Here is a 25,261-nt window from a genome sequence, read left to right as displayed (position 1 = left end):
TCTAGTAATTCTCGAAATCATGTAATATAAGTCCTCAAACCTCATTCTTCTCTTTTTTTGAAACAGTCTTGCTCCGTTGCCCAGGCTGGAGTGCAATGGTGCAGTCTCGGCTCGCGGCAACCTCTGCCTCCCGGGTTCAAGTGATTCTTGTGCCTCAGATTCCCTAGTACCTGGGATTACAGGCGTGTGCCACCACGCCCAGCTAATTTTTGTATTTTTATTAGAGACGGGGTTTCACCATGTTGGCCAGGCTGGTCTCAAACTCCTGACCTTAAGTGATCCACCAGACTCGGTTTCCAAAGTGTTGGGATTATAGGCATGAGCTACCATGCCCATCCTTCATTCTTCTTTTTCAAAATGCTTTTGACTGTATTAGTTCCTTAATCTTTCATATAAAATTTTGAAGTCACCTCATTTACTTTCTATTTTAAGAAAACATGCTGTGATTTTGATCAGTGTTATGTTAAATCTATTGATATATTTGAGGCGAGTTGACATCTTAACAATTTTGGTTCTTCTGGTCCCTGGAACACAGGATAGCTCATAATTTATCTACTACTTTAATTTCTCTCAGCAATATTGTATAAAGTTTAGAAGTCTTGTGCATATTTTGTTAAATATATTCCTAAATATTTCTGGGTTTGATGCTATTGTAATTGGTATGTTTTATATTTCTATTTTCAGAATTGCTTTACTAATATATAGGAATATAGTGAAGTTTTATTTATTAAATTTGTTTTTTGTGACCTTGGTAAACATACTTAAAAGTTTTAGCAGGTTGTTTCTAGAAACTCATTTGGGAGTTCTTCATAAATTATCATGTTTCCTGAGAATATATAGATTTTTATTTTATTTCCAAACTGCATACCCATTATTTCTTATAATTTAATATTTCTTACTTTACAAAGCACTGGCTAAGTCTAGTACAATGTTAAATCGGTGTAATGAGGACAGCCATTCTTGCCTTGTTCACACTCTTAGGTGGAAAATATTCAGTCTTTTATCATGAAGTATAATGTTAGATATTGGTTCCTTATAGAAGACTTTCCTCAGGATGGAGAGGTTGTCTCCATTCCTAGTTTGCAAAAACTGGTGTTGAATTTTGCAAAATGCTTTTTCTGCCCCCATTAAGAAGATTTTTAAAAATTCTTGATTAACTTGTTGTATGTTATGGTTTATTATGCTAATTGACATTTGGATATTGAAATTAACTTTCATTCATGGCATATATCCAGTATGGGCATGGTATATTATCCTTTTTACATATGGCTTTTTATTTCCTAATATGATAATTCTTACGTGCATGAGACATATTAGTCAATACTTTTTTTGCAAACACATTTTTGCTTCAGTATTAGGGTAATTGAAGGACCCCTAAAATTTATAAGGAAGATTTTTTTCCTCCTTTTTTTAATTTTTGGAAGAGTTTATGTAGGGTTGGTATTATTCCTTTCTTAAATATTTGATAGAACTAATCAGTGAAGTAACCTTGGCCAAGATACTTGTCAGAGGATTTTAACTAAGAAATTAATTTCTTACAGGATATAAAGTTTTATATTCTTTTCTGAGTAAGGTTTGATGATTTGTGTTTTTCAAGTATTTGTTCATTTCATCAAAATTATTAAGTTTACTGGCAAAGAGTTCAACATAGCATTCCTTTATTCTTGTAATGTCTATAGCACATGTAGTCAGCTGCCTCCTTCATTCCTCTCACATTTACTGAGGAGATTGATGTTCTCATCTATAATTGTAGATTTTTCTGTTTCTCTTTTTAGTTCTATCAGTTTTTACTTTGTATATTTTGAATTTTGAATTTTTGCTGCATTCATATTTAGAATTGTTATGTCTTCTTGGGAAATTGATGTCTGGACATGTAAAATTTCCTTCTTCATCCCTGGTAATATTTCTCATTCTGATATTTAGCTTGTCTAATACTAATAGAGCCTCTGCAAATTTCTTTTGCTTAGGATTTGCACAATGTAACTTTTTCTGTCCTTTAACTTTTAACTCACGTATACCTTTCTATGTAAAGTATATTTCTTATAGAAAAATATAGTTGGATAGCTTCTATATCCAATATTACTATCTTGTCTTCTAGATTGGGCATTTAGACATTTTGTATTAATCTAATTCTTCATGATGGTTGAGAATTGGTCTTCCATCTTGCTATTCATTTTCTATTTTCTCTAAATGTAATTTATTCCTTTTGTCCTTTCTCCTGCCTCATTTTGAAATAATTAAATATATTTTATTATTCATTTTTATTTTATTGGCTTATTGTTAGAACTTTGTGATTTATTATTTTTCAATTGTTTACCTCTAGGGCTTATATATATATATATATATATATATATATATATATATATATAATTATTTTTTGAGACGGAGTCTCGCTCTGTAGCCCAGGCTGGAGTGCAGTGGCGCCATCTCGGCTCACTGCAAGCTCCGCCTCCCGCGTTCACTCCATTCTCCTGCCTCAGCCTCCCCAGTAGCTGGGACTACAGGCGCCGCCACCACGCCTGGCTAATTTTTTGTATTTTTAGTAGAGACGGGGTTTCACCGTGTTAGCCAGGATGGTCTGGATCTCTTGACCTCATGATCCGCCCCCCTGGGCCTCCCAAAGTACTAGGATTACAGGCGTGAACCACCGCACCCGGCCAGGCTTATATACATTTTTAAATGATCACAGTCACATATTTAAAAAAACCTCTTCACATAATTTCTAAGAAACTTCCCAATATATAATTTCATTTCCTCCCCACTTCCTTGTTTTTGTCATACATTTGAATTCTACATAGTGTAAATCCTGCAAAGCATTGTTATTAATCTTTAGACATTTAGTTTTCTTTAAGAGATATTGTGAATAAGAAAAAAAAAATCATATTTGCTCACATTTTTCTTATTTCTGCTTCTCTTTATTTCTATGTTTCCAAATTTCCATCTTATATTATCGTCTTATGAACTTCATTAAAATATTTTTTAGTTTAGATATGCTGGCCACAGTATCACTCATGATTTGATTTTCTGAAAGAAAACTCTGTGCTTTAACTTTTAGAAGATATTTTCACATGTTATATAAATTTAGATTTTCAGGTTTTTCATTTGGTACTTTAAACATGTGGCTCTATTCTCTCGTGATTTTCATAGGTTCTGATGACAGCCTGATGTCTTCTCATCTTTGTCTCTGTGTACTTTTTTATTCTTCTTTGATCTGTGGATGCTTTCAAAATGTTTCTCTTCTTTGATTTCTAATAGTCTGATTATGATAAATTTAGAGTTTTTCTTTAATCCTGCTAGGGGTTACTTGAGATTTTTGGATCTGTGGTTGGTTTCCTTTCATTTCATTTGTCTATTTCTTGGTCACTATATCTTCAACGTTTCTTTTGTCCCACTTTCTCTTCTTTTGAAATTCCAATTACACGTATATAATACCTTTTGACAGGGCTCTTGGATTTTTGTTCCATTTTATTCCTTCTTTCTCTCTGAGTTTCAATTTGAAAAATTTCTATTGACCTGTCTTCAGCTTCCTCCATTTTCTTCCTCTAGGCAGATCAATTTTGTGTCTAGCTTTCTGGCATGTCTGTCAAAGGAATTCTTTATCTCTGACATTGTCTTTTCTTTCTTAGCATATTCAATGGACACATCTTAATCGCCTTTCTCTCAATGCTCAGAGTGCCTATTTGTTCCTAATTATTTCCCCACAGTAGACTGCTGTTGTTTGTTACTCAGTGCGAGGCTTCTGGGGCAAGTCTTTTGGGGGAAGGGTGGGGTACCATTTTCCGGTCCATCCTTAGTCATTGTCAGGCCTTGTGCGTCTGAACTTCAGAGGTGGGGATTTCTTGCCATCCTCCCTCCCTGACAAGGTGCCAGTCTCTGTGGCGTGTCAGTGGGGGTGCTTGAACACAAGTGTCTTTTTGTTCCTGTCTAGTGTCAGCTGAGCTCTCCTTTGTTTCAGAGCAGGGCTGTGTCCATGAGTGTGTTTTCCCCACACCTCTCATATTAGTAGATCAGTGTTACATTGTGAATGACAGATGGAGACGTGCAGGTTTTCCACCCTCCCCTCAAGCTCCTGGCCTTGGCCTAAGACTAGATGGCAGCAGCACTTCCTGGCTGTCCCCAAGCAGCACATGGCATTTGCTTCCTATGAGAGAAGAGTTCACGGTGTTGACAGTTCGGTGCCTGTCTCCTGCAGTAGCTGCTCACCATCTGTATGTCTGGGATGTGTCTGGGATGGCTCTGGGCTTCAGTCTTCCCCATAAGCATCCAGTGGTAGCTGCAGGCACAAAGGAGCTGGCGAATGGTTGCTGATTCCTTCAGGAGCACACTCTTCCTTTAACCATTTGCTGAAGACATTTTTCTTGCCTGTATCATGGTTGCTGCTACCACTTCCTCTCCTGCTCCAAAAGAGGAAACAATTCATGTGCCCCTGTACTCTCTGAGGGGCATGTCACATACTGGAATTCAGTTCACTTGATTGCTTTGGCTCTCTGATGGGCTGAAACAGTTATAATTTTATAGTTTTTCTGGCTGCTACTCATTGTTAGAGTGGGAGCAAAGTTCTACTGCAGTTTTCTACATCCAAAGTGAAAGTAAAACCGTGCAGTCTCACTTTTAGAATGTATAAGCACAAGAATGCCTCAATAGCACTATTCTAAGGAAACTGATTTACATTAAAAGTGATGACTTTGACTCAGTTCCACATTTTTTGTCTCTTCAGAATAAATCAGGCCAAAGAATTGTTCTCTGCGATGCACCTCAAGTTAAATTTCTTTTGAGTTGAATATGACCAACTTTTTAAAACTTCCTTTACTTTGATTCATTACATACGTGGAGTTTTTGATTTTTAAATCTGTTCTCTTAACTTCTCTACTAGTCTTCTTTCTTTTTGTCTAAATTTCAACTTTCAGCCACTCATTCACGTCAGTATATTACTATGTATTTTCTAATTGTATTGAATCAAATCCTGGTATCCTGTAGCATGTACAAATTATTGTAGGTGAATGCCACAGCTACTCATGGAAACAAACTCAAAGTAAATATAAAGAGACATAATGTATTATGTTCCACTTAAATCTCCTGATTGATTTTGAAAATGTTGTGGGCATGAGATCCAATGATGATTTTCATTGTTAGTGCCATATGTTAAAAATGGTATAGAAATATTCATTTTGGAAAGAGTACACAAAAACTGATTGGCTGGGCTCAGTGGTACACACATATAGTCCCAGCTACTTACGAGGCTGAGAAATTGGGAGGCTGAGATGGGAGGACTGCTTGAGCCTGGGATTTAAGGCCAGCCTGGGCAACATAGTGAGAACCTGTTTCTAAAATACAAAAGAAAACATTGATATTTCTATACTATAAATTACCATTTGGTAACTAAAACAAGATTAAAAAATAAAAGTTACTGTGTAACATCAAAGGGAGAAATGGAGTGAACTAATGTTGTTAGATTCAAAGGCAATATATACACTCTCTCACATGCAATGCAAAAGATGCGTGGAGTTTGTGAGGAAATGCATAATAATTAATACCACATATTTTCAAAATTTACCACTGGGTTTGCAATTTCTTGATAACAAGAAGCATTGGAATCTGCAACTTGCAGGGCAATTTTTTTGTGTTTTTCTTAATTTCGAAAAGCAGGTGAGAATTTTTAAAAATAAAGTGACATCTTGTCATTATTACTCTAACTTTGTGTGTATTTAGTATTTAGTCATGCCTAAATTGATGTCAGCCAAAGGTTATTTGTAAAAACACAATTCTTGACTGTTTTTTTCATTTTGTTCCATTAGCATACCATTAGAAACATAATTTATAAATGCATTCACTGGTACTTTTAAATAATACATGAAGATCCAACAACAGTACTTAAATTTTTAAGAGTTGAGCTGAATTTTAAGTGCTTTTCTTTTTTTTTTTAAAAAAAACTTATGATATAGTAAATTTTTCTTGTTTTTTAGGTGTTTATAAACTTGATTACAAAAATAAAGCACGGAATATTAGGAACTATCTTGGAAGTTTTATAAAAGCAATCATTTATTTTATTTTTTAAATTTTTATTTACTTTCATTTTTTCCGGGAGTGTGGATTTGAAAACAATAAGGATATTTTTATTAACACTATTTTTTAAAATAATGAGCACTCACAGAGAAAATTATTGTGAATATTAATTTAATTTTCTTATATATTTGCGTGGAAGCATTCTATTTTGGAAAATTTCCTTATTGTTTTAGATGACAAAGTAAATTTTTGTGAGATATATGAATTAAAGCAGTTTAGACAATTCAACATTTTGTGAGATTTAATTAAACATAAAGATCTCTGAATTATATCTCATTTGGGCCATGATGATTTATAAAACCTTAATACCATATTTGGTAAATCATGTGAACTTGAATTATTTGTGACACAACTCTTTGGATAAAGACTTGAATCATAAAGTTAACAAAAGCACGTAAACTGACACTATTGAAAGAGATGCTTTTTTTGGCTCATAATCTCAACTCTATTTTATTTACACGTACATAAAGTGACTATCACTGTTTCCTCTACAATCAATGTATTCTCTACCCTGAGTGAGAGTTTGTATGCAAGCAAGAATGTACTAAAAAAATCCTGCTTTTGAGCACTGAAGACATTTTTCTGACCTTTCTTTCTATGTTAAAGGGGATATCATTTTGAAGCAGTTTGGTTTTCTGTTTGAATTTGTTTTATTATCATTAGCCAGGCTTTACTCCTTAAAATTTACAACATGGCAATCCTTTCCATATCAGCTATTAATTAAGCAAATTTTCTTTCCCTGTTTTAAAAGTTTATATTGAAATACATTTAACAAAAATTTGCCAAAATAGTACAGTGACTTCTCATATACTATTAGCAATGTATTCCATTTTCCGTTGCTCTGTATCCTCTCCAGTGAATTGGTGTGGCAGCTTCTTTTGTTTTAATTTGTTTTGCTTTTTGTTTTTAAATTAAACATTCTAATCAATGCTTAGTGATATTTTATTTTGACTTTGAATTGCATATCCTTAGTGACTAATGATGTGGGACATCTTTTTATATTATTGGTTACAATTAATATACTTTATTTGGTTAAGTATTTTTTAATTGGGTTGTTTGGTCTTCTCTTGTTGAGTTTTGAGAGTTCAGTACAGATTTTAGATATAAATTCTAGATTAGAGATGTGATTTTCAAATGTTTTCTTAGTCTGTGGCTAGTTTACTCATGCTATTATGCCTCTTTTGCAAAACTAACACTTTAAATTTTGTTAAGAAACAGCTAATAAGTTTTTTAAAAAGTTATGCCAAGCACTTATGCAGTCATATTTGAAACCCCTTTCCCTTGCCCAAGGTTATCTAATATTTCTGCTGTATTTTTTTTCTAAAAATTTTGTAGTTTTATGTTTTACATTTAGGCTTATAATTCATTTAAACAATTGCCTTGATATGAGGCAAAAATTAAGAGGCTTTGTTTGTTTGCTTGCTTTCTGTTTTTTGGACTTCTGAAATTCTAATTTTCCAGCATTACTTTTTGAAAGAGTTATTACTTCTCCATGGAACTGTCTTTAGACATTGTAAAAATCAATTGAGTATTTCTGTATCTTTTTTTGTGGACTCTCCGTTCTGTCTAAATTTACAGAGATCTTAGAATTTGCTTGTTGATATATTCAACTCAGGCTGCTGAGGATTTCCTGATATTGCATTGAAGCTGATCAATCTATGTCTCAATTGACAATGAAGAAAATTTACTCTTTCAATACATGGACACTTAGTATCTAGCTCCGTTTATTTAGTTAAAAAATTTTTTTTCTGCAGTTTCCGATTTTACAGTATAAATACTGCTGATATTTTTTACCTCAAATATTTATTTTATTTTTAAAGTTCTTTTAAATAGTTGTTTGAAATTCGAATTTCTATTATTCATTACTAGTCTCTAGCAATTTCTTTTTGTATACTGACCATGCCTCCTAAATCCTTGAAAAACTTCAGCTTCTTTTGTAGCTATTACATTGAATTTGAAATAGGCAGTTATAATCTAGAAACAGAAATAGTTTTGTTTTCCCCTTTCTAATTGATATGCCTTTTATTTATTTGTTTCTTTTTTTTTTTTTTTTTTTACTTGCCTTAGGGCACTGACCCTGATTTGCAGTCTGTTGAATAGGAGTGGTGAGATTAGTAGCCTTGTGTTGTCTTAGGAAACAATCTTTCACCTGAGTGTGATGTCAACTATAGTTTTTGGAGATGCCTGTCAGATTAAGCAAGTCTCCTTTTAATTTTTGTTTGCTGAGATTTTGTTTTTTAAATATTAAAGGAGAATAAATTTTGTCAAATGCTTTTCATATCTAAATTGAGATGATCATTTGTTTTCCCTTTATGCTGTATTCTCTTACCATGGTGAATTTCATTGATTGGTTTTTTTAAAATATGAGTTAAGCCTTGCACACCTGGGATAAATGCAGTTGGTTATGGTTAATATTCTTATATATTGCTGAATTCAATTGCTAATATTTTGTTGAATTTTTGCATATCTACATTTATGAGTGTTATTGGTTTGCAGTGATCTTTCCTTATAATGTCTTTGCTTTTAGTTTTGCTATGATCTAAAAAATCACTTGGGAAGTATTCTCTCCCTTCTTACACACTGATAGAAATTGTGTAAATTTGGATTTAAAATATTTGAGAGAATTAAACAGTGAAACAATCTGGGCCTAGGGCTTTCTTTATTGGAATGTTCTAAGGTATAATTTGTAATTCCTTAGAATATTTAGGACTGTCAGAGTAATGTATTTCTTTTTGAGTGAGTTTTGGTCATTTGCCTTCGCCCTGTTAAAATTTTTTTTATTATTCTTTTGATATCTATGGTGTCTGTAGTTATGTTTCCACTTTTGTTTTTGTTAATGGTAATTTGTATCTACCTTTATTTCATAGTCAATCTGGCTAGTTTTCCCAATTTGTACATAATTTCAAATTCAGCTTTTGCTTTCATTCTTTTTTATTGTGTTTCTGTTTTCCTTTTATTAATTTCCAGTTACCGTTAGACTTTCCTTTTTTCCACTTGCTTTGGATTTGATTTGACTTTTTGTTTCTAGTGTCATATAGTAGAAGCAAAGATTACTTATTGGAGGCCTTTGTTTCTAACGTAAGCAATTAATGCTACACATTTCTCTTTAAGGACTGCTTTAGCTGTGTATCACACATTTCAGTGTGTTGCGTTCAGTGTGTTAAGTTCAAAATATTTCAAAATTTTTTTGCATACTTCCTTTTTAATTTAAATTTCACTTAGAAGTATTCGAGTATGTTTTACTTTAATTACCAGCATTTGGGGATTTTTTTTGCTATCTCTTGTTATTAATTTTTTTGTTTAATTCTCTAATGATCCAAGAAGACACTTTGCATTGTTTCTAGACTTTTAAATTTTCTGTGGCTTGTTTTATGGCACTGCACAGAGTGCAGACCCAAAACCCAACACACCCAAAAGCTGCTAACCATGATCAGACATAATGCTCAACACCAAGATTATGTAAATCAATTTCCTCCTTCATTAATGTTTTCTTTAAACTACCCAATTCACAACTCTTGCTGGAAAGCCTGAGGGAAAACACCCATGGACCTTAATACAGCCATAGTCCCATAGGTCCTCTCTCTCTCTGACTCTCTCTCATTTTCTCTCTCCTCACTCACTGGCTGAGCTCTCTGCCAGCCTCAGCCTTTCTATTGGCCTCCTGTCAGTACTCCTACCTCTCTGAGACCCATGAGTAATAAATTTTGTCTGCTTCATGCATTTTGATTTTACTTTCTCATTGTGTCTCATGTGACACACACTCTGAACCTAAATCTCTCATCAGAGCTCTCTTAGAGAGTGCCTGTCTTGGCTTATGGTTGTCTTCAAGAGAATGCTTCATAGATCCTCAGAAAGTATGCGCATCATTCATTTTGAGGTAGTGAGTTCTATAAGTATCATAGTTAATTTTGTTGACAGTATTTTTTTTTTCTTTTCTATAATACTTACTGAGTTTTTATTTGTTCTATTAATTATTGAGAGATGAGTATTCAAATCTCTAACTATAATTGAAGGCTTGCCTATTTCTTTTATTTTCTTTTTCTTTTTTGAGACAGAATCTCACTCTGTCATCCAGGCTGGAGTGCAGTAGTGCAATCCAGCTGACTGCAGCCTTGACCGCAGGCCTCAGCAATCCTCCCACCTCAGTCTCCCAGGTAGCTGGGACTACAGGTACATGCCACCATGCGTGGCTAATCTTTTTGATTTTTTGTGGAAACAGAGTTTTATCATGCTGCTCTGGCTAGTCACCAGCTCCTAGGCTCAAGCCATCTGCTGACCTCAGCCTCCTGAAGTGCTGGGATTACGGGAGTGAGCTATTGCACCCGGCCTTGCCTATTTCTTTAATCAATTTTTTCATGAATCATGAAACTTTGTTTTTAGGTGCATACACATTCAGGATTATAATAAAGTCTACATTTTTAAAATCACGCAATGGTAATTTTTTTCCTGCTGATATTTCTTGCTCTGATGTCAACTTAAAGCTACATTTATTAGGTTAGTATTCGCATGGTACGCCTTTTCCCAGACTTTTAATTTTAGCTTATGTCTTTATATTTAAAGTAAGTTTCTTTTAGACACATGAGTGTTGCTTTTTAATCCAATTTGACAATCATTATCTATTAGTTGTGTTTAAATTATTCACAAATGAATATTTATATATTTCTATTAAGATATATTACCTTACTGTTTTCTATGTTCCTTGTTTTGTTTTTATATTTCTGTCTTATTTTGATTCAATTGATCATCTTTTATAATTACTGTTTTCTTCTGTATTAACTTATTTTGTATATCCTTTTGTAAAATGTTTCTCATGATTGCCTTGAGGTTGATAATACATATTTTTAACTAATTAAATTATACCTTCAAATCGTATTTTACTATTTTATATTTAGTGTGTGGACCTTGCCTCATTGTATAGTTTTCTCTCATCTTTTGTGTTATGATTGTCTTATATTTTAGTTTTAAATCTGCTTTAAATACACAATACATAATGATAGCTATGTATTTAGTTTGGATAGCGAAATACCTTTTAGAACAAATGAAAGTAGGAAAAACATTAAAATAATAAAATAACAAAAAATTAACCTCTGTTTATTACATTTTCATGACTTTTTATTACTTTGCATAAATCCAAAGTTCACTCTGGTATTATAGCGTTTCTTGAAAACATTCTTTTAATATATTAGCAGTGTACATCGGCGGGAAATTCATTATCTTGATTTCTGAATTCTGAGAAAGTCTTCATTTTCCTTTATTGTTGAGGAACATTTTTGCTGAGTATAGAATTATATGTTGACTTGTTTTTCTTTTACTACTTGCAAATTATCACTCAATTACTTTCTGGATTTCATGGTTTCAATTTTTTTTTTTTTTTTTTTTTTTTTGAGACGGAGTCTCGCTCTGTCACCCAGGCTGGAGTGCAGTGGCCAGATCTCAGCTCACTGCAAGCTCCGCCTCCCGGGTTCACGCCATTCTCCCGCCTCAGCCTCCGAGTAGCTGGGACTACAGGCGCCGCCACCTCGCCCGGCTAGTTTTTTGTATTTTTAGTAGAGACGGGATTTCACCGTGTTAGACAGGATGGTCTCGATCTCCTGACCTCGTGATCCTCCCGCCTCGGCCTCCCAAAGTGCTGGAATTACAGGCGTGAGCTACTGCGCCCGGCCTTCATGGTTTCTTTTAAGGAGTATGCTATGATTTGTTTGTTCCTCTTTATATAATATGTCTCTTTTGTCATTTTTGCCTTCAGAAATTTTTCTTTGTGCTTTATTTTCAGAAACAAAATATTCACAAAATATAATATTTCTGAATGTATCGTACCTAGGTGGGATATTATTTTGTTCATTTATTTGTTCGTTTTTTTTTTTATTTGGTGTTTATCTTATTTTGTGTTCTCTGGTATTCATGGTTCTATAGACTGATGCCTGCCATTAATCTAGGTGCTTTCAGATAGATAGATAGATAGATAGATAGATAGATAGATAGATAGATAGATTTGTATTGAGATATATTAGTTTGCTTACTGTTTTCTATTTTCTATGTTCTTTGTTTTATTTTTATATTTCTGTCTTTTTCAATTATTTATAATTACGTTTTTCTTCTATAAGAACTTAATTTTTATACCTTATTAAAATATATTTCCTGGTTTCCTTGAGGTGGTTAACATACTTTTTTAACTAATAAAATTCTATCTTCAAATTATATTTTACTACTTCCTATATAGTGTGTAGACTGTCTATCCATCCATCTATCGATCATCTATCTGTTCTATTTTAAGATTTCAGTTAACCATTTATTGAGTTGAAACTAGGCCTCATAAAACTTAGAAACTAGGCCTCATATAGAAAAAATTAACACCAGGTGGCTCTGGATAGGGTCCCACCCTGCCTCGATAGGGTCCCACCTTGATAGGGTCCCACCCTGCCAATTCCGGGAAACAACCTCATGGGGTCCCACCCTGCCAATTCCGGGGGTCCCACCCTGCCTCGAAGTTCCCGGAATCAGCAACTCCAGGAAAAAACCTCATAAGGTCCTGCTCTAACCAATTAGAACAAGACACCTTGCTCAGGCCATAGCTAGACCCAATTACCACGCGCCTAAAGCTTTGTTTGAATTTCGCGCCTTAAGCTGTGTTTGAACTTGTGTTTGCCTATATAAACAACCTGTAACAAGCACTCGGGGTCCCAGGGCCAACTTAGAGCTTGGGACCCTAGCGCGCTAGTAATAAATAACTCTCTGCCGTGAATCTCGTGTCGGTGATCCTTCGCGGCGACCCCTGCCCAGGAGGGAATCGACAGTTCGGTTCCAACAGAGTCATTCCATATTGTCTCGCAATTTTTATATGCTATGTACTTTTTTCTATCCTTTCTAACCTTTAAAATTGAGTTTGGGTAATTGTATTGATCTATTTCAAGTTCACTGGCTATTTTTTCTCATTTTTACTGATGTCATAAATTTATTTAATATAGTTGTTGCCTTAGCATCCATTTGAGGCCTGACGTATGTTACTTGAAACGCAGTCATACCCCATCACCTTTGGCCTAGTTTAAACTTCCCTCCCTTTGTTTACTTGTTCCTTATCTCACCGACACAAAACCCAACACACCCCAAAGCTGCTGACCATGATCAAACATAATGCTCAACACCAGGGTTATGTAAATTAGTTTCCTCCTTCATTAATGTTTTCTTTAAACTACCCAATTCACAACTCTTGCTGGAAAGCCTAAGAGAAAACACCCATGGACCTTAATACAGCCACAGTCCCATAGGTCCTCTCTCTCTCTGACTCTCTCTCATTTTCTCTCTCCTCACTCACTGGCTGAGCTGTCTGCCAGCCTCAGCCTTTCTATTGGCCTCCTGTCAGTACTCCTACCTCTCTGAGACCCATGAGTAATAAATTTTGTCTGCTTCATGCATTTTGATTTTACTTTCTCATTGTGTCTCATGTGACACACACTCTGAACCTAAATCTCTCATCAGAGCTCTCTTAAGAGAGTGCCTGTCTTGGCTCATGGTTGTCTTCAAGAGAGAGACCTCAAGACAAAATACTGCTACAGTTCCTAAGACACTATAAAAATTATAACATTATAGTCTACTTATGATCTTATCAAAGATATTCTTCCTTTATGTTACTGTTTTTCTCTCCAACATTTCCATTCAGTTTCTTTTAATAATATTCATATCTCTGCTGAAATTTTTCATCTGATCTTGCATTTTATTCACCTTTTCCACTAGAGACTGTAAGACATTAATTATGGTTATTTTAAAGTACCTATCAAATAGTTCCAACATGATTGTATTATTTGAGGCTGGCTTTGTTGATTGCTTTGTCTTTTGGACTTTTTTGTTCATTTGTTTGCCTTTTAACATTTTAATGACTCATTTTATTGTTACTGCTTTTAGAAGGTGAACATTCCTGTGTAGAAACAGATAAATATACTTTGTATTTAAAAACGGGTGCTCTTTTTCTTCTTTTTCAGTGTGTGGAATTTGGATTAATATAATTGGACATTTGGTGGAGTTTGAGAATTTTTATTGTTTTGTTTACTCTCAGTACATCACAGGTATCTAAATTAAATAGCTATCATTTAAACTAAATGCAGGAGCCTGGGAGTACTCTTGGCTTGCCTCTCTTGGCGTGGGTACATTACAAGATGAACTTGGGTAAGAGTGATCAGGATCCCTGTAGTTGTAGCATTTGATGGCCAAGGGAGGGCTTCCATTCCGTAAGTAGAAACTGTGTGAAAGAAAAGACTAAACTTTCCCAGGACTTAGACTCAACAACAGGATGTGGGGACAGGATAAGAGATGCTACTGTCCTGCTCTTCCTAGGAAGAAAACCCTTCATGTGAGTACTGGGAGGGCAGGCAACCCTGTATCTTTGGGTCTAGCATTCTGGAGTGGAGTCTTTGCCTTGTGGGGCTGGGAGTGAGGAGCAATGAAGCTATCTTTGTTCACATATCACAGTCTCTTATCTTTTTTTACCAAAATCTCACAAACATTCTTGAGTAGATATTTGCCCTTAGGACCACTTCTAGAGGCATTAAGTGGTTGTGTGCGTGTGTGTGTGTGCATGTGTTGTATGCTTTTTACCAGCTTCACTAGGGAGTTAGTCATTGTGGCTCCTTAATGCTGTTATACCAGGAGTTGATACCCCCAGACTTTCTTCTTGGGCTGGTCATAATTTCTGATATGAGTCTTTTGACTTACTGTCAGAAAATTAGTGTTCTGGCTCTTAACATTCTGGGATCTGAGAGGAAGAAGACAAAAAGGATTGTTGTCATCATTTAAAATGGTCGGCATTCCAAATGTGAACATTCATGAGCTGTCCTTCTTGCAGTGTGACACTTCTGTCTCCAGCCGTCCCAGAGACACTCTGTTTTGCTGTCACCCATACGCGGTGGTTTCTTAGTTGTGTGGGATTTGGAAAAGGTTTTGAACAAGTTCTTAAGAGCATTTCCAAAAAATTCAACTTTTATCTCTGAAATTCACTTTTAACTCCCAAGGCACTTGAGCCCACTAATTTGTGTGTTTTTATGGGGTGGGGCGTATTCATTTACAGTGTAAGTTAGATGACTTTTTAGCTTTTCCCAAGGCCAGTTTTTATTTTCCTTCCTGGCTCTGCCATTTCAGTTGCAACTTATAAACTTGTGTTCCAGGTTTCAAAACTAGGTTCTTTCTGTTTTTATAGATTAATGGTTTAAAATATATATTTCTTGTTATTTTAGAGGTTTTGAGAAATATATAAATATATGTTTTAAGCCCATAATCTTTAATATAAAATCTACAATTTATTTAGCTGCTGTCACTGTGCTTATTTTTAAATTTAACCAAATAAAATAAACAAATATAAAACAGACATAAAGTTGTTTAAAATATTATTAAAACTATATAAAAATATGATTTACTTTTCTCTTCAAACTGCATTATTTTCTTAATGGACATCTGTATTTTGTTTATATAAATTAAACACTTTCTGTTTAATTAACATGGACCAGGTCAAAATATTCTAAAAATGCTCTAATTAATAAGGTTAATTAAGTGTAATGCTCTGTAATTAAAAGGACCAGGTCAAAATATTCTAAAAATGCTCTAATTAATAAGGTTAATTAAGTGTAATGCTCTGGACCTTCAGAGTTTTAAAGCTAGAAAACTGAAAATTTCTTGAGTAGTTTCTGCCTTCGGGTTCATAGGTTGGCATTTTACTTTAAGGAGGAGAGTCTTTTTGTTCTGGAAAGACTGAACTGAGTGGTCCATTTTGGCTGTGACAATTTAAGGATGTTAAATTTGTCAGGAGCCTGAGGCTTATAAACTATCAGGGCATAGGGTAAGTAGACCTCCAGCCCAATGTTCTTATTTCCTTTCACATACCTGGGAGCAATGAGCTCTTGTAGGGTCAGAGTGATGTTCACAGTGATGTCATCCACTTGTGGTTAAAAGTTATCAGGACAAGTCTGAGGGCTGGATACCTCTAACTGAGGCCATATCACAGAGAAGGACAATTGAGAACCCTAGAGGAAAGACACTCTAAGGGAAAGGGGAGTCTGAATGTGGACTTCCATCTCAGGCAAGTAGAAACTGGATCTTTGCACTTCTGTCTTGTTGGTGCCAGACCCCAGGTTTTCTCAGCCACCTCTTTGTGGTGTTGGGGCATGTCCCGGAGAAAATACTGTATGCAAGTGTGCTGAAGTCACCTGTGAGCACCAAACATGGTGGAACTGATTCCTGTCGCTTGCTGTGGGGTGCTCTTGACTGAACATGAACTTGAAAGGAACATGATCTACTAAGTGAATGGTCAGCTTCTGCAGCAGTGGTCAAAGAACAGGGAGGTCTTGTCAGCAAGACCCATTAGCTGGCCAGACCCTGTCTAAGGAAAACACAGGACATCATGGCTGTCCTGGCACCAGAGCCCACAGTCAGGGTCCTGAGAGTGCTATAAGTGATTGAGGAGGCCGGCGCTGGGCTTGCTGAGTCAGCCATGTGGGAGTTCACCACCAGTCCACTTCACTGAGAGCCTTCAACTGGTGCTTAGAAATGAATTCTTGAACACATAGAGGCAGTCCTTGGAATTTCAGGGAGGAGAAGCCCAGAAAAGAAAAGAAAAAAAAATTGGCTTCTAGTTCATTTATAAGATGGAAACTATTATCAGAATATGTTGTGTTTTCAGAAAGAAGTGACTGTTTCTTTTCTCCCCCTGGCTGGATGAAGCTTGGGATGCATGTTCTGCAACACAATGAAACCTCTTCCATCATAGCTTTTCCATGGCAGCATTCCCACAGCAAGCTCACATGCTGCCCCAGAGGACATGAAACACGGTGTGCTTTGGCACTGATCGCTGTAAAAACTGGAAATTTGGAAGAAAATTGGAAAACAAACCAATTACTGAGCACCTGCCTCATGCTAGTTGTTGTTCTGTGTGCTTGGGAGACATGAGTGCAGGACAGACAGCAGAGCCCCGTGGTGGGGTAGATTGCGGTTCTTCCTCATCCATGTTGGCCATCCTTCCCTAAGGACGAACCATCCGTTTTCCTTCAGTCTCTTCAAGGAGTGGTTCATGTGACCTTTGCTCCATAGTATCTAAAGTCACAGTAGCATATGTCAAGATTGAGCCCCCACTAGCTTGGATCTCAGAGTGACTTTGATGAGCAAAGTCTTGTTCGATTCCTGCAGGGAAAGGAACCCCGAGTAGGAAGCTGCTGAGGTGTCCGTGCTAGTCTGCACAGCCGCTCTGGACTGATACACTCCCAAAGCAGAGATGACATTTTAGTGAGAACAGACACAAGTAAGAAAATCGAAAGGCAGAAATGAATTTAAAAGAAGTCGATGAAGGTAAGGGGCTTAGGAATGAGACAAGACGCGAGAGGGGAGTACAATTTCAAATAAGGTGGTAATTATGGTAGATCTCCATGAGGAAGTCATATTCAAGAGAAACAGTATTTCTTTTAGGCTTTAAATAGAACTTTTGTTTTCCCTCCAAAATTGTGATGAACAACATCACATTTTAGTACACTAGGTAGTCTATATTTTTTCTTATATTTGGCTATTCTTTTTGTCCAAGTCAAACACACATTGAACATGTTTAACTACTCTGAAGGTGCAAGACACTGGTGATACCACGATGGATGAGACAGACTGGAATTCTGGGCTCATAGCTTACGATCAGATGTTGGTACAGCTTCCTTCACGGGGGTGTCCCCCAGCTGGCTGGCTGGGTCCTATTTCTAATCTCTACTCACTTAGGGAGACACTTCTGGCAGGCTATGTCCCCATCAGCATCTGGTTCTCAGGAATTAGTTTTTAATTGCATAAAACCACCCCATAGTGGCTACACAGCCTTTGTCCGGTCTTGCTCTAGCGCTGGTGCACTGGGGTACAGGACCCGCTTTGTCTTTTGGTTCTGTCTCAATCAGCCAAATATTTAAAAGTAGGTCTTTGACATCTGCTCTGTAATTTGTGACTACTCACTTTCATATTCGTAGCTAACTGAGCCTACCCCAAACTATATGGAAATAGCATTCAATTCTTCTAGAACTAAACTTCATTCTTATTTGAAGTATGCATTCAGCTTGGTGGCTGGAGCATAATTTTGATTTGTTCCCTTTTCCTGGGGTTTTATCTAATCTCTGGAGACTGAAGGAGTCGTTTTCCTGTTTCCCAGGCACACTGGGACCCCAGGAATCACCCAGGGATCTTTCAGGCCTGATCACTTAGTCATGGGATGCAAACACAGCAATCTTCCAGACAGGGAGAGAGAAAGGCCGAGACAACGTGTGAGAAAGTAGGAGCAGGTAAAAATGGGTTGTGGACAGGTCAGAGTCACCCAGAAAGTGCAGACTGAAGGGATTGAAATCCAACATTTCTATAAACCCTACTGGTTATGGAAAACATCCCCTCAGACTAGATTTGTACCCAGAATGAAGCCAGGCATGCTAGGACCTTGTGACAACAGAGCCATTTCTATTCTGGGGTCTCTACCTGAGGAAGGACCCCCAGGCTCCCTCTGTTCTAGGATTTTTTACCTGCTCCAGGGCTTCCCTCACTGCCCTCCCTCCCCGCAACGTGGGCAGGAGCACCAGGTGCTGAGCCCACTTCTCAGGGAATGCAGTGTCCACACATTTCTCACCTCCCCCTTCCCAGTCCCGAGGACCCCATGTCATTTCTCTTGTGTGTGTAACTCTGGCCACTGCGAGTGGGGCAGCCTTGCTCTGAGCTGCACACCTGCTCCTAAGGCCTGCTTCTGCAGCACCAAACCTGAGCTCCAGTCACGTCTCCATTATGCACTCTGCATTTTCTCTGCATCTTCCTTTTCCCAAGGAAATGAATGTAGAATCCCCTACCCCAGTTTTCCCAGATTGTAAGACAAGCATCACAGGTGATGCTGAGTGGCTTTAGGAGGAAGTCAGGCTCAATGAATTAAATGATGTTGAGTCACATTGTGATAAAGTCATTCTCTTTTTAACTCTCTATCACTCCTGATTAGACCAAAGAGAGAAATATTCTGCTAGGATACCCACGTTCATAAAATCACCCAAGTATACTCACTATCTCTCTTTTTAACATAGAGTAGGGGCACAGACTCAGACTTTCACTGAGAATAGTATTTAGGTAGAAATTAATAGCCGTCTTTTAAAAATTTCATGTAGTTTATGCTTACCTTCTACTTAAAATAGAGTGAGATGCACCTTCCCTTTTAGTTTTGTGTTGTTAAGTTTACGTTTCGAAATAATTTTTCATGAAATAAATGAATTAAGAGAAAAAAAAGAAAGCAATGAAAGCATACAGGTTCTTCACTGAGATGGCGAAAATCATGTAGGAGGGGAGGAAGTAACTAAAGTTTACGAAATATTGCCTTGGCTGCCTGCCTTGGGAAGGGAATTGGTACAAGGAAATTCAGGAGACCACCATTAACATTTCCAAATAGTTTATTTCCATGGGAATGAAAGCAAATTTTCTTTCTTTGGAAAGAAAATATTTCAAATTGTTTGTTAAGGCTTTTTCAAAAAATCCATTCTTGGCATTCAAAAATATTTCTACTTCTTCTTAGCCAGGACTCACCCAATTACTTTCAGAGACTTAATATTTGCTTCAAATGCACCTCATGAACCCACCCATAATCCTCTTCTAACTCCTTCATCACTGAGTAAACCAACCAGGTTGCACGTGGGCTCCCCAAACCTGAAATTCGGCTGTCCCATGCTTATGAGTAAGTACATCTCAGTGAGAGTGCCCTGTGGGCATTTGGATATATGATCTCAAACTAAGTAATTACCATAAAGGCATAATTAACATCACCTTGTTCATGGAGGGCATGGTGAAAGGGAACAATGAAGGAAAGAATATAAAACCCTATGGTTAAAAAAATAGTATGAAGGGACAGCTGAAGGCTGGGTTAATGAAATATTGCCTTGGCTGCCTGCCTTGGGAAGGGAGGCGGTACAAGTTTCTAGACAAAAGGAAAGGGAAAGGATCCCTTTCCTCCATTATTTTGATTCCACTTTTGCCAGAACATTGTTTCATGAATTATTCTCCTTTTAGTTGAGATCCTCATCCTTTCTTGGTCTCCTGGCTATGTTCCAGCAGCCAAGAATGAAAACACCTCTTCAGATTCCTATTGTCCTTGGTGGGCGTGGGGATCTCCGGTGGTGGTCATCCCCTCAGGATAATGACCAGTTTCCCCACTGTCCTGCTCAGCCAAATGTCTTAGAAGATTGGTTTGCATCTACTCTCCCCTCTTCCTGCAACTGGGATTCTCTCCTCCCCTCTCCACTGAAATTTCTTTTTCTACAGCCACCTGTGATCTCCTAATTACAAGTTGAAGGCACGTTTTTATTTCTCCCTTCTTGATCTCATTGATTTTCTGTTCCTCTGGCGCTGGTCACGCCTCTTCTTTCTCACGTCTGCGGCTCCATGCTATCCTGCTCCCGCTTTCTCCTCATCCCTTCCATGGAAGCCCTCAGCTATCTCTTCACACTATTTTTTTTTTTTTACCATAGGGTTTTATCTTCTTTCCTTCACTGTTCTCTTTCACCATGCTCTCCATGACCAAGGTGATGTTAATTATACCTTTATGGTAATTACTTAGTTTCAGATTATACATCCAAATGCACACGGGGCACATTCACTTAGATGTACTTACTCGTAAGCATGGCAAACACAACATATTTAAATAGGTCTCTTCATCATTCCCTTTATGACAGATTCTTCTAACCCATTTTTTATTTACTTTGGTCACACTAGAACCCTCAATATCCACAGCAAAAAAACAAAGACATTTTTTGCTCAGGAAGCACAGGGGATGGGACAATCCCCAGTCTCTTCCTCTGGTAAAAACATCACATTCCTCCCTCTAATGGTAGTTTTTGTTTTTAAATAATGATAAGGTGCTTGCCCTCTTGTTATTTTTTAGACATGATTTCCTTCACACGCAACACAGCATCCTTTACGTTGAACCATATATTACATTATGTGGCTATAATATTTTCCCAATGTACTCTCCTTTTCCCATTCTTATTGTCTCCCTTCCTAGCTCAGTCACAAATAATCTTTCTCCTAACTGCATTAATAGTGTCTGACTCAGTCTTCTCTTCCATCCTCCTTTGTACATACCCTTCATATACTAACAGCAAAAGAGGGCCCTCCATTCTGTTGCTCCCTGATGCTAGAAGCATCAGTTAATCACAAGTCAAAGCCTAAATCCCAGGTACAACACAGAAGATGCCACTACTCATCTCTTCCTTCCATGCCAGCCTCATTTTGAGACTCTCTGGTTTACCAATATGCTCCCCAATACCAAACTGATTTTCGATCCCTGCATCCCTATGCCCACCACTGTCATCATCGGCATTTCCCTCTACTGCCTCAATCACTTTTCCTTGTTCTTGAAGAATAAACTTTGCTCTTACTCCTCCAAGAACACTCCCCAAACCCCACCACAACAGACCCTAGCAGGCAGGGCTTCCAGTCTTTGAGGTCCCACTGGATCTTGTGCCTAGTTTCATCAGAGCACTCCTGCATGCTGCGGAAAATCACCTGTGTACACTCCTGTTTCTGCATCAGACTGTGTCCTCCTCAGGGAGAAGTACTCTTTTATCCCGAGTCCTTAGCAAGTTGCTTCCTACATGCTAGGCGCTCAATGACTTCGTAAATATTCCTTCATACTATTGTATTATTTGATAACAATGAGGCATTGTTACATAATTAGGGATGTTGAGATAATATTTCTCAGAATTCTTAATAATATTAACATAATAATAAGGCCATATGGCCACTATCATAATTATTCCATTTTGTCATTGTGCAAACCCAGCCGGGGGGTAAATGAATGGGCATGGATGTGTTGTACACAAAACTTTATCCAGGCTAGGAGCTGGATTTGGCCCACAGGCCATAGTTTGCAAACTCCCCATTTAGTAGATCAGAAGCTACAAATATGAATCCTTGCCTTGCTTTACTGAGGTATAATTGACAAATAAAATTTGCACATATTTAAGATGTATAATATAATGTTTCAGTGAGTTAGACTTTTTGGAAGAGAAATTCATACATTTCTTTTTTTGTTGATTTAACATAAGCCAACATCTTATTTTTAATTTTTTCAAATTGGTTAACTTCTGTATTTTCGAAATAAGGTCACATGCTCTTTTAGTATAGTTCTAGACAGAACTATGAGTTTAAGAGATGACTCTAAAAAGATCACTGTCTTTTGTTTTAAGGGAAATCACTATGTGGAACTTATTAAAAATGAATAAAAATTAAAGTCATGTATGTTAGGAAAATACTATTCCAGTTTTGACTGATAATCACTTTTTCTCTGGGAACCTAATGGCTGAAAAGAAAATGAGAGATAAGCAAATTCCAGTGTTTTCATAACTTGGAAAAGCAGATACTTCACATGGATCAACTGCTGCTAAATTTAATAAGAAACATCCAGTAACCCTCCCTGTTAATTTAGTAGAACATCACCTTCCACAAAAAAACACTAAGTCTGTTCTGTGTGTTTTTTTCCTGCTTACTTTGCCATCAAAAGGAAAAGAAAACAATAATAATAGTTCAAAAAACTTTAATCTCTAGACATGCTACCCTATTCTGCTACTTATGTGTATCATTTTTCATTTAATGTCTTTTCTGTTTTCCTTTCTGTCTGAGAAAAGATTGTTTACCTGCCAGACTCTGGGGTTGGAGACCTGTGCTTCTTCAACTATTTCAGAGAATATATGTGATAAGACACAGCACTTTTCCAGATCAAAAAGCAGCCCACGGGGACTTTCCTATAGAGTGTTAGAAGCCACTTAATAACTCCTCTTAGAGCAGTCCTCACACACTCTTCAAACAATCTCCTTTCATTTTTCCAAGAAGATACCATCTACGACATTTCTTTTTCCATCTGCAGTGTTTAGAGGCATTGTGCATATTGTTCACCATCAACGACCTTCCAATTAGAATTTGTCACTCTCTTTCCCCTGGAATCTGCCAGTTTAAGAATATCTTCTTTCTCAAGAGTGAAAGTCTCATGCTGACAGACAATAGAGCCGCCCAACATGCATTTTTGTTCCTCTCTGAGCCTGGACATTTAGGTCATCTATTTTTTCCTGTCTCTAGGGCTTTTTTTTTCCTTCCTAATCTGCTAACAATAACTATATTCATATTTTCTCTAGCATGTGCTGCAATATCTTTCCCTACAAAGTTTCGAGATCTTGAACAAAGATCAATTTATTAAATTAATCCACATGAGGAAAAGAGGACAGAGAATTACCATGTCACTCATATGACTAAATATAAAAATATTTGATGTTTATGAGGGGGGACAGGAAGCACGGGGGATGGAACAATCCCAGTCTCTTCCTCTGGTAAAAACATGAAACTCCTCCCTCTAATAGTAGTTTTTATTTTTAAATAGTAAGGTGCTTGCCCTCTTTCTTGTTACATTTTAGGCTAGGGAATCAGGGAAAAAACCTCTTTAATTCCAAATCCAGGAAATACACTAACAAAAATTTCCCATAGGCCCTAATATTTTCCTTTTGGATCCCTTTTTAGAGGCAAGTTTTTGTTCAAAGCATGTTTCATAAATTAAGGAAAGAAATAAACTAGGAATATGAGTTACAAAAGTGTAAATCGCATTTTTGCTTTTTTCAATATGGTTTCTTCAACATGTTACTTACCTCTTTAATTTCCCTTTCACTGACTTCTCCAGTCTAACTTAAAAGATAACTTGAAAAGTATTTGTCTGACCCTAATATTTCTTAATTTTTTGCTGTTGTTTTTCTGAGTGAAGCAAGATGCAGAAGTTGGTTGTGACACAGAATAGCTCACCTGATTACAATGATCATTTCTTTTAACTTTTCAACAATGTCTTTATGAAGATTAAAATGTCAAATCAGACGCAAATTTTAGTAGTATAGCTAACTGACTTAGTTAACTTACTATTTACTGCATAAGGACAAAATATAAAATAAGTTTACAAGATTCTTGGACATAAACTTTTGAAAATTCTAGGGGCACGGTAGGAAGAGGCAGGATCCAGTGACTATTTCAACATCTCTGAGGCAGTGAGTCGAATTACCTTTGTTGATGAAGACATAAATGGGTAAGACTGTTTATGTGGGTAAAATGCTTACTCTCAGGAGAGAAGATGGAATTCTGAAAGCTTTTCCTACTTTCTTTTTATGTTACTGTGAGTTCAATATATGGTGAATATTACTTTAGATGTGAGAAATTTTGCACATTTTTAGACAGGAGTAGCAAGTGCAACTCCTTTTTATTACAGAATTATTAGATCAAAATACGGGGAACTTGGATTGTGTTATAGGAAATATACAAGTCAATTTTAAGTTGAAGTCATGCTAAAATTGAGAAATGTGCAAAATAGTTTAATCCAGTGTCAGTGTTTTAAAATACAAAGGTATTAGTATCAAATTGGGAAAATACACTATGAGAAAAAAGCTATTATAAATTTTCCATTTTACCTGGAAAGTTGATGTCTTCTTACATTTTAAAAAATAGCCCTACGTTCATCTGGAAAATACATTATTCAGTTTGCACAGAGTCTGACACAGTATTCAGCAAATAGTATGCCCTTCATAAGTGTTTGTGGATTGAATGCACAGAACACTTTGTGGATTTAAATCATCTCCTCTCTCCTCACCAAATTAAATCTTAACTAACAACAGCATCCCCCAGGCTCAGCAGCTGGAATTCATCCTTTGGGGAGAGTGGCATCAGGAAGCAAAGTGAAGGAAGCCTTCAGAAGTGCACTTCAAGTGCCAAAGCAACATTGCAAGGGGAAGGGCTGCAAATCCTTGCTGTGTGCTTTCCAGGAGGTGCCATTCTGTAGCTGAAGTGGCATCCCTCTCCTCGTGCTAATTTTCCGGATCTCTAGTCTTTCACATTATGGTTGATCCGATATCAACACATTTCTATAACTAGATTGCTTGAAACTTGCTCAAGTTTGACCTATGACCTTCATTTATGAAAAATGGATATGCTTGCTTGCTCTGCACTGACACTGAGCATGTTCAATTAATGCTTACATTATAAAGAATGTGCAAACAACACAAATGGAAATTAAATCCTTTTCACTCTCTGTCTGCGTCTGAGCATTCATAAATTGAAATAAGTGTGAAAGAGCTGTCCTCAATCAATTTCAGCTCCAGTCCCTGACCCGATTATGCTATGCGTATCAATATATGTTCCCTTAATTAAATGT

At 36.7% G+C, this 25,261-nt stretch overlaps 1 long non-coding RNA gene across 4 annotated transcripts in view; it reads left to right on the top strand.

Annotated features, from left to right (window-relative positions):
- Positions 1-25,261, top strand: part of LOC105487533 (uncharacterized) — a 55,729-nt gene that overhangs the window by 10,064 nt on the left and 20,404 nt on the right. The window contains exons 3-4 of one of the 4 annotated variants that reach the window (XR_011623261.1): positions 17,230-17,388; positions 24,052-24,142. The exons of 1 other annotated variant lie outside the window; for it this stretch is intronic. This is a non-coding gene — a long non-coding RNA (uncharacterized lncRNA). The remainder of the gene's footprint in view (positions 1-17,229; positions 17,389-24,051; positions 24,143-25,261) is intronic. 2 more of the 4 variants (XR_011623260.1, XR_011623262.1) reach the window with 2 other exon arrangements.

Source organism: Macaca nemestrina, chromosome 5, assembly GCF_043159975.1.
Source record: "Macaca nemestrina isolate mMacNem1 chromosome 5, mMacNem.hap1, whole genome shotgun sequence".
Lineage (NCBI taxonomy): Eukaryota > Metazoa > Chordata > Mammalia > Primates > Cercopithecidae > Macaca > Macaca nemestrina.
Note: the sequence above shows the minus strand (reverse complement) of the source record. Positions and strands in the feature narration are given on the sequence as shown.